Source organism: Mus musculus, chromosome 11 (assembly GCF_000001635.26).
Source record: "Mus musculus strain C57BL/6J chromosome 11, GRCm38.p6 C57BL/6J".
Classification (NCBI taxonomy): Eukaryota; Metazoa; Chordata; class Mammalia; order Rodentia; family Muridae; genus Mus; species Mus musculus.
Genome location: NC_000077.6, coordinates 114,332,436 through 114,341,620, shown reverse-complemented (window position 1 = coordinate 114,341,620; position 9,185 = coordinate 114,332,436). Strand labels below are relative to the sequence as shown.

Genomic DNA, 9,185 nt, shown 5'->3' with positions numbered 1-9,185 from the left:
CCTGAAGCCCCCCGAGACCTGCCTGTGACATGGGCCTGGAGCTATTCCTTGAAGAACCAGAGAAACAAGCTTAGATGTGAGAATGGCTTAGATTCTATGGGAATCCACGGGTCCCCCACCACTAGGCTTTACTGTTTTTCAGCAAGTGGCCTAGGTGACACCAGGTCACTATAATGATAAGAAAGTAGGAGTCTAGAAAGTTACAAACTCTGCTGCACCTCATCGACTACTGGTACCCACTCCTGCCCACTACCCTCAACTTCGCTCCATTCTGATTTCCTCTGCTAAAGGCATTCTTCCTTCCGCACTTCTTTTCTATCAGTGTGTGTGTGTGTGTGTGTGTGTGTGTGTGTGCGTGCTTGCACATGTGCACATGCGTACCTGTTTGTGAGAGTGTGGGTATGCACACGACATAGCTCACGTATGGAGGTCAGAGCAAAACCTCAGTGCCCCATTCTTGCTGTCCACCTTGTTTGACATAGGGTCTCTTGTGCCCTGTCATGGTTTGTATATGTTTGGCCCAGCACTATTAGGAGGTGTGGACTTGTTGGAGTGGGTGTGTCACTATGGCTTTAAAACCCTTATCCTCGCTGGCTGGAAGTCAGTCTTCCACCAGCGGCCTTCAGATGAAGATGTAGAACTCTCAGCTCCACCTGCACCATGCCTGCCTGGATGCTGCCATACTTCCACCTTGATGATGCCAGACTGAACCTCTGAACCTGTAAGCAAGCCCCAATTAAATGCTGTCCTTTATAAGAGTTGCCTTGGTCATGGTGTCTCTTCACAGCAGTAAAGCCCTAACCAAGACATTCCCCTTGAATGTTCCAGACTAACTGATCTTCAAGCTTCTGAGAATTCTCCTGCCTCTCTCTCTCATCTTACTGTTAGAGCCCTGACATCACAGAGGCACGACCGCGGCAGCTCTCAACCTTCCTAATGCTGTGACCCTTTAACTTAGTTCATGTCTTGTGTACCTCCAACCACAAAACCCTATTTGTTGCTACTTCTTAACTGTAATTTTGCTTCTGTTACAAATCGTAATGACAGTATCTGTGTTTTTGATGGTCTTAGGCAACCCCTGTGAAAAGGTTGTTCCACTCCCAAAGGGTCACTACCTGCAGGTTGAGAACTGCTGCCACACTGTGTCTGGCTTTAGCCAGGTCCTGAGAGTTCCAAACTCACTCTTGAGCTCAAGGGCTTTGCCTGCTGAGCCACCTCTCCAGTGTCAGACAGTCCTCAGCATACCCACTTGCTAATCTTGGCATGGTTTATTTTGCAAGAGGAGAATGGAGAATTACTGTTCTAACGCCTGCTTCTTTTCCTCAATGGTCGTCTGACAGGTCCACCTCATTCTTTTAAATAGCTGCACAAGGTTCGGGCATGAATGCCTTACAGTTGAACCATGTCCCTGATGGATGCCTAGAAGGCCTGGAACATCTTTGCATAGCTCTGGTGGCATTGCCTTGGGATATAAACCTAGAGGTGAGTCTGCTCAGCAATGGGGTCTCATCATTCTTCTCTTGTGACTTATATTGCAAAACTAGTCTCTAAACCTAAGGTGGCTGGCATGAAATCGGCCAGTCCTCCCGCCCTGGTTAAAATCAATCTTGTGAACTTTTTTCTTACTTTGTCAGGGAAACACATAATATCTTGTTTTAAATTATTTTTATTATGAGTGAAATTGAAACAGTTTTAGATATTTATTGGTAATTTGCATGTCTTTCCTGGTGAATTGCCTGTTTATGTAATCTGACTGTTTTCTCTATCAATTCGTGATTGCTTTGTTATTTAATATGGCGGGTCTTTATATATTATGGCTATAAACTCTTTGTCATGTGAGTCCCAAGGTTTCCTAAATTCATTATACCTCTGCTTTTTAGACAGCCAACCTCATTAAAAATCCGAAGCCATGGGTCTTCATTCAGTCTTTTGGCATTCACTGTCTCTTTGTATCAATATTGTGGTTGGAGGTGGAAACAAGAGATCTGTGGAGGGTCAGGGAATGAGAGTATGCACTCTTAATGTACCTGCATCTTCTTCCAGTTGATTTTCCATTGCTGTAACTGAAGTACCCAGGGCCGAGTTTATTATGAAACAGAGAGGTTAACTTAGACCTTAGTTGACAGTTTGGGGATTTGAGGGCATGCCAACATCAGCTCAGTTCAGGTGAGGACTTCATGGCAGATGATATACAAGAAACAGTAGCAGGCTCTGATAAAATAAACAAATGAAAACATAAAATAAAACACAATGCCGGGGCAAGGCGAGAGGCCAGAGAGTGAGTCAGAGGTCAAGCTCCCTCTTTCAGAACAAGAACCCAGAGAATGTCTTTGAATGGTGAGGCTTTCGGTGATATAATGGCTTCCCTCCCCACAACCCCACTTCCTAAAGGTCCCACCACCTCTCAACACCATCAAGGAATGGATGCTATCCAGCTGCTAGTGTGGTGGTCAGAAACGGGAAAGGAGAATGAACTGGACAATTGGCCAAACAACAAGGTGTCCAGATACCTCTTCTTAGTTCACCATGCCTGCATGGACAGCTCCCAGGCAAGGGTAGAAGCTAACAGGGACCAGCATCCAGAACTGTCTTCTGGCATCCCTGGCCTCCAGCAAGGCCATTCTCAGAACCGCTCCTTGGGGGTCCTTGCTATCCTGCCAATTTCTATCTCCCATTTTCATAACTTCCCTGTTCCATATGCCCTGCCACACCCAAAGCCTCCTACAGCCTGGCCAGAACTGCATCTAGCTGGGAGAGGGGTGAGGGTGGCTGAGATCTCAGGTGAGGGCCTGGTGTGCTTGCCACACCTTCCTTCTATGAGGGAAGGTTAACACTCCATCTTGAGTATGCCTTGCTGGGAGCCTCTGCAGGTCCCGTGGAGATGGCTATACTCAGAGGACAGAATTCTATGACACCTACAGGCATGGACTGTTTTCCTAGCCAGTCTGAGACAGAGGAAAAAAAGATGACCAAGGTGTGTTGGCTCAGGGAGTCCTCTCAGCCATGATGTATGGCTGCCCATTAGGTGGCTTGTTATTGTCGAAAGAAACAACTCTCATCTCAAAAAGAATAGAATACACAGTTTATTCTGGAGCATATGAGTGTCTATGACCTGGGAACTCAGATTTAGGTTATCCATGTTCTACTATAGAAGCAGTTTCATGACGTTTTACGGTTTTACAGAACAAAGAGTGTCATAAATCAAAGCAAGTGTAAAACACAGAGAGGCCAAAGCACAGAAAGATGCAGGAAGCTTTTCTATGGAGCCAAGATGTTATCTGATGACCGTCTTAGCTTCCAGGTTGGTGGAAGCTAGTGGCAAATAGATTCCCACAGGTTTCTACTTGTTAGCCACAAGCTACAGATATAGAAACGGGCAAGGAATGGCTGTTCTGGAAGGCTAGGGTGAGGGCTGAGGTTAACCTGTAAGGCCCACTTGCCCAAGGACAGGTAACTCCTTGGAATGTCGGGCGCTGTTGTTCATGTAAGATAACAAGCCAGACATTTCCACCTCAGTGAACATGGCTGGCTGTCCCACGTGCACAGGATGTGCTTGAACACATGTTGGTCATGTTAGGATGAGTGATGAATGTTGCTTTGGCCAGTCAGGGCCAAGGTATGAGGCCAAGAGGTCAGACCGTGCAACAGATTAACTCAAGAGGTTAATTGGGGGAAGGGAGTGTGTGAAAGGCCATCTTAGGATGGGATGTGTGAGAGAGACAGACAGGAAGAGAGAGACAGACAGAGACAGACAGAGAGAATGGGAGAGAGAGGCTTCAAGACAGAACGAGCAGAATAGAGAGAGAACAAGGGGTGGGCGTATCACATAGCAGCCGTGGAAATACGCCTTACGGGGTGGTGGCCGGTGATGACACAAGCTCTGGCACTGACAAGTTGCTGGAAGGCAGGCACCTAGTTTACAACAGGTGGGAGATAGGAAGGGAAGAAGTCCACTGGGATGTACGCTTACCACCATTGGGTGAGGCGGGAAGGACATAACCGTATGGGTTCTGCCTTTACGAGCACCTGACTAACTCAATTCGGCACTACTCTCTGGGAATCCCAGGTCTGGACCTGGCCAGAGTCCATCATCCCGGCCAGTATTGAATAAAGCTTGCCTTAATTAAACAATTGGGGATTGGGTCTTCTTGCGGTTTTCAGGTTTAACATTAGGCCTAGCCATGACAAGGGAACTAACTAGCTCTAGCCCCCGAAACATTCCAGACTCTCCACAGGACTGAAGTTCTCATCGGTCAACCAGTCTCTGCAGACACAGCTTGTTTCCAGGAATTCTTTCTTTCCCTTTGTGTGTGGCACCAGGCCAGCATGGCATGGCTCTGTGTAGGTGGCTGGGGCTTAGCCGTTTAAGGCCTTTCTTCCAGTCCTGCTTTGTATGTCTGCTCTGTTCTCCTCTCCATGTCCTCTTCCTGCAGCCCCCCTTACACTGCCCCCCCTTCCACTACGAAGCAATTCCTTCTGTGCTTCTTTGATTCTGTCTTCTCCCATTTAGCAGTATCCAGGGGCCTGTGGGACCATTAAGGTGTTTCCTTAAACAAAAGAACAAGTAAATCTTGCACAGCCTGTGAGTAAAAGGCTCACAAAGCGGCTGCTTTCGGAATCTCTGCTTCGGCTTCCCTGCTTTACATACATCGAACACTCTCGCTCCTGTTGCCTGGCATTGAGAGAGCCCTGGCCTGGGGAAGAGGGGGTGGGTTTGTGAGGAACGGGAATCATGGTGGCGTGAGGGACCTGTCAAGGGAACCACCTCAGGGAGACATGGGCAATGCATTTATTTGTCTTCCATCTGACAGGACCTTGGGGATGAAGGGGTTGACAGCAGACTTGGACATCTCTTTCTCAAGGGTGTCTCTTCACAGCCTTGCCAGAAGACAGACTTCTCTGAAGCCAAGAGCAGACTGTCACCTGTTCATGCCAAAACCAGCAGCCTGGCCTGAAATAAGGAAGGGGAGGAGGCATGGGCGACCTTGGACAAGTTACCTCCAGTCTGTTCTCTCGGCTGGCCTGAAGCTCAGAGCCCATGGAAGTGACCAGCTTGGGGTGTGGGAGTTGATTCAGAGATTAGCCCCACCCTGGAACTGACCCATAACCTCTCTCTGACCTCTGAGGGATGCCGGGCACCACCTGGTGGCCTCTGCTGTCTGAGTGCAGGTGACAGGATGCGGAGAGGGCTGAGGTTGGCCCACACGGGGCCCTGGATTCTTCCCACTCTTTAATGAGGAAGTAATTCAGTTAGCTTGGATTTCCCTGTCAGCAGCTTTTATTAAAGGCTGGCACAGCCAAGCTATTAGGGACACCAGGAGGAGCACAGGCTGCAGTGGGGACACTGGGATGGGGTGGGGTGGGGGTGGGGGACAAATTGTTAAGCAGATTAGGAGAGGTGGGGGAAATGAGCAGGAAGTAAAGAAAAGAGAAAAAGGCTAAATGAGGAGAAAATTCAGCAGGAAACAGTGCAGTCAGAGATGGCAGGGGACTGCATTCCAGCCCTGGCACCTCTATTATGCTCCTAGGCAGCCTAATCAGGTGTCCCGAGGCGATCTGGCCAAGCAGAAAGGAGTTGCACAATGAGTGATAAATAATAGCACACAGCAGGCCTAGGTTGGCTGGCTCGGAGTGTGGGAAGCCGGTGATGTCCACCCAGGACCGTCTGGGGTAGAAGTGTGTGGTGCATGGTGGGAGGTTGCTATCCATCACACAAACCTAAAGCCAAGCATGAATTGTGATCTCACGAAGGTGCTACTGTCATTATTTTATGCGTAAGGAAGAGTCTCAGAAAAGTTAGTGCACAGGCCAGGATGAGCAAGCCACCCCCCAGAGGTGATTAGACATAGCTCGCTTGCTATCTGCACTAATAAAGATTTATTTATTCCTTATTTTACCGACATGTGCACTGCTTGCCATAAGCTCTGTGGTCACTTTCATGCTGTACGGAAAGAGTTGAGCCTCTGTGACTGGGTGGTCGCAACCCCTAAAACTGTTCAGACCAGGTTAAGGGAATGTTGGGGTAAGTGGCTGGCTCAAAGCTACAGAGCCAGAGAGGGACAATGAAAGAGCTGGTGTCTGGAAGAAGGCTGACTACCACAGGGAACCTGGGGAGGCTCATGATGAGAGGGTGCAAGAGCCCAGGAGCCCCATGCCGGGGGAGGAGAGAAAGCTGAGTTTTCCTGGTCCAGTTCAAATACCAGAGACAGAGATGGGAAAGAGGATCTAGTAGGGGTGTGTGTGACTGTTGTTGATCCCCTTCTTTCTCCTCTCTTTCTCAACCCTCCTCCCCACTCCTCCCTCCTCCCAACTCCTCTCCACTCCTCCCCCTTCTCCCAACTCCTCATTCCTCCCAACTCCTCCCCCTCCCCCCTCCTCCTTCTTCCTACACACTTCTCCCTCCTCCCCACTCCTCCCTCCTCTCCACTCCTTCCCACTCCTCATTCCTCCTAACTTGTTCCTCCTCCCCAATCATCCCTCCTCCTTCCTCCTCCCTCCTCCCTTCTCCTCTTCCTGGTCCTTCCTCCTTTTCCTTTTCTTCTTTCCCTTCCCCCCTGCCCCTCCTCCTGTTTCTTTTATGGAGCTAAGGAAATAGAACCCAGGGCCTTGTGCATGCAAGGTGTTACCTAGATCCGTCCTAGCTCAATATGGTTGTTCTTAACTTATTTGGTGAAGGACTAAGGTCCATCTTCCCCCTAGAAGCTAGACAAGTCTAGCAAGCCTTATGTCTCCCTAGCAAAGGTGGCTGTACCAAGTCCCGCAGGATATTGGCAGGGGTCTCTATATCTTCATATTCATCCTTGGGACCCGAAAGCATTGCTCTTCAGGTAGGGCCAGCCGTGGAACCAACACTTAGCTTGGAGGATAGAGTGTTTGGCTGGAATAGGATGCTGGCTCCAGGCTCTGGTGGCTGGGTAGGGTTCTTTTCTTTGTTGGTGCTATTGCTAGTGATGTTCCTGCAAGAGAGGCTCAACCTGGGGAACTCAGGAGCCATCTGCAACAGCACAGCATGGCGGAGTGTCCTTCCAGGTGATGAGCGCCGCTCTCTTGAAGTACAGAAGTAGACCATCTCTAACACACTTGGATGTGTGAGTCGGGGTCGCATGCTGCCACCAGTGAGAAAAGCATGGAGCTGTGAAGAACCAAGATGGGAAGGAGGGGAACAAGGGGAAAAGAGGGAACAGCCAATGTGAAGACCAAGAAGTCAGAAGGAGCTTATGTTAATCCCACCTATTCAAGAAAGACCACTGACCCAAATCCTGACCAAACCAATTTAACCAACTAAAAAGCAATTAATTAAAGCAATATTTTTCCCCTAAATGTGAGGTTCAAGAGATGAGCATTGGGTATAGGTAAGATGAAGGGGTTTATAGTCCAGGAGTTTCCAAATGGGGGATTTGGCAGGCAGATGGTGGGGTTACCGAAGCAGAACATAAACATAGCAAATTGGTCATAACACTCTCCTGAAACAAAAGTATGGTCACAAGGTGGTCATAACAAGTGGTCATATCAGGTGGTCATAACAGGTGGTCACACCAGGTGATAATAACAGGTGGTCATAACAGGTGGTCACACTAGGTGGTCATAACAGGTGGTCATACCAGGTGGTCATAACAGGTGGTCACAACAACAGGTGGTCAGAATAATCTTTCGAAACAGAGACATGGCTGCCATGTCCTGGAGCAAGCAGAACAGAACCATATGTAGTTAGGATTACAGGTGGGGCATAGCCCAATCCTTGAGATATAGATTTAATCAAAAACAGGAATGAACCTAGTTGGTCTTTCCTATGAGATGGCTTTCAAGTCCAAGATGGAGGCAGGTTGGTTTATCACTTGAGCTGTGTGAGGAGCAGCAGGAGGCACCCGCTTTGGAATAGTTAGAAGAGAACAAGTCACATGGCTTATATGTCCTCTTCAGGACTTTGGCTGTTACCAAGTGAACAGAGAGCACCAGGAAGAAGGGCTGATAGGTGAGAGTTTGCCTATGGAGAAGAGGAGAGGAGTGTAGCTTCAGGCATGGGTGTCCAGGACAGGTCTGGGAAGGTACTGGCTTCTTCGGTTTTTTTCCAAGTCAGGACTCCTACATGTGATTATTTGCTAGTGGAAATGGCTGAGGGGGAGAGATGCTGACGATGCTGGAGAGGACTTGGCTGTAGCAGGAGTGTATTGCAAGAACGTTTGCACACTTTCTGATTACATCCCCATCTGGAGAACATTCTAGAATGATTTCTAATTGTGCCTTCTTCCTGGCATAATTACATATCTCTCACATCTTTCTCGTGACTGCTCCTGTCTGGCACATAAAGAATGTGCCTGTCTTCTCTACAAAGTAGACACTTTTTATTCCCATTTTACAGATGGGGGAGATGCAATGAGAGGTCAGGCTCAGGTGTGTAGACTTAGGAGTGCAGTGCTAATCTCTCGAGCCTGAGTCCCTGTGGTTGTCTGAATAGGTTTGTTCCCCGTAGACTCGTGTGTTTTAATACTTGACCATAGGGAGTGGCACCATTAGGAGGTATGGCCTTATTGGAGTAGGTGTGACTTTGTTGGAGGAAGTGTGTCACATGTCGATAGGCTTTGAGGTCTCCTGTGCTCAAGCTCTGCTCAGTGTGGAATCAGAGCCTCTTCCTGACTGCCTGGGAATAACAGTCCCCTTCCACTGCCCGTGGATCAAGATGTGAAACACTCAGCTCCTTCTCCAGCACCATGTCTGCCTGCACAATGCCATGCATGCTCCCACCATGATGATAATAGACTAAAACTCTGAAATTATATGCTGGCCCTAACAAATGATTTTCCTTAATAAGAATTGCCATGATCATGGTGTCTCTTCATAGCAATAAAATCCAAACTTAGAGCTGGGCAGTGGTGGCACACGCCTTTAATCCCATCACTTGGGAGGCAGAGGCAGGCAGATTTCTGAGTTCGAGGTCAGCCTGGTCTACAGAGTGAGTTCCAGGACAGCCAGAGCTATACAGAGAAACCCTGTCTCAAAAAACAAACAAACAAACAAACAAACAAACCCAAACTAGGACAACTCCTGAGGGTAAAATATTTGTTTTCGGATCAATTTCAAGTCCAAGAAGCAGAAGCCACACCTCCCTCCTCCCCCCCCCCCCCCCCCCCGGTGTATCGCAGGCTGGAGCTGATGGCTGCAGTGTGGGGCAGTGGCACTAGAATCTT

The 9,185-nt window shown here is 48.6% G+C and overlaps 1 annotated feature.

Moving 5' to 3' along the window:
• Positions 4,009-6,046: an enhancer, noted in NCBI's record as "VISTA enhancer mm998". NCBI's record gives its function as "enhancer in: forebrain[3/4]" and the evidence as "EXISTENCE:transgenic organism evidence [ECO:0001131][PMID:17130149]".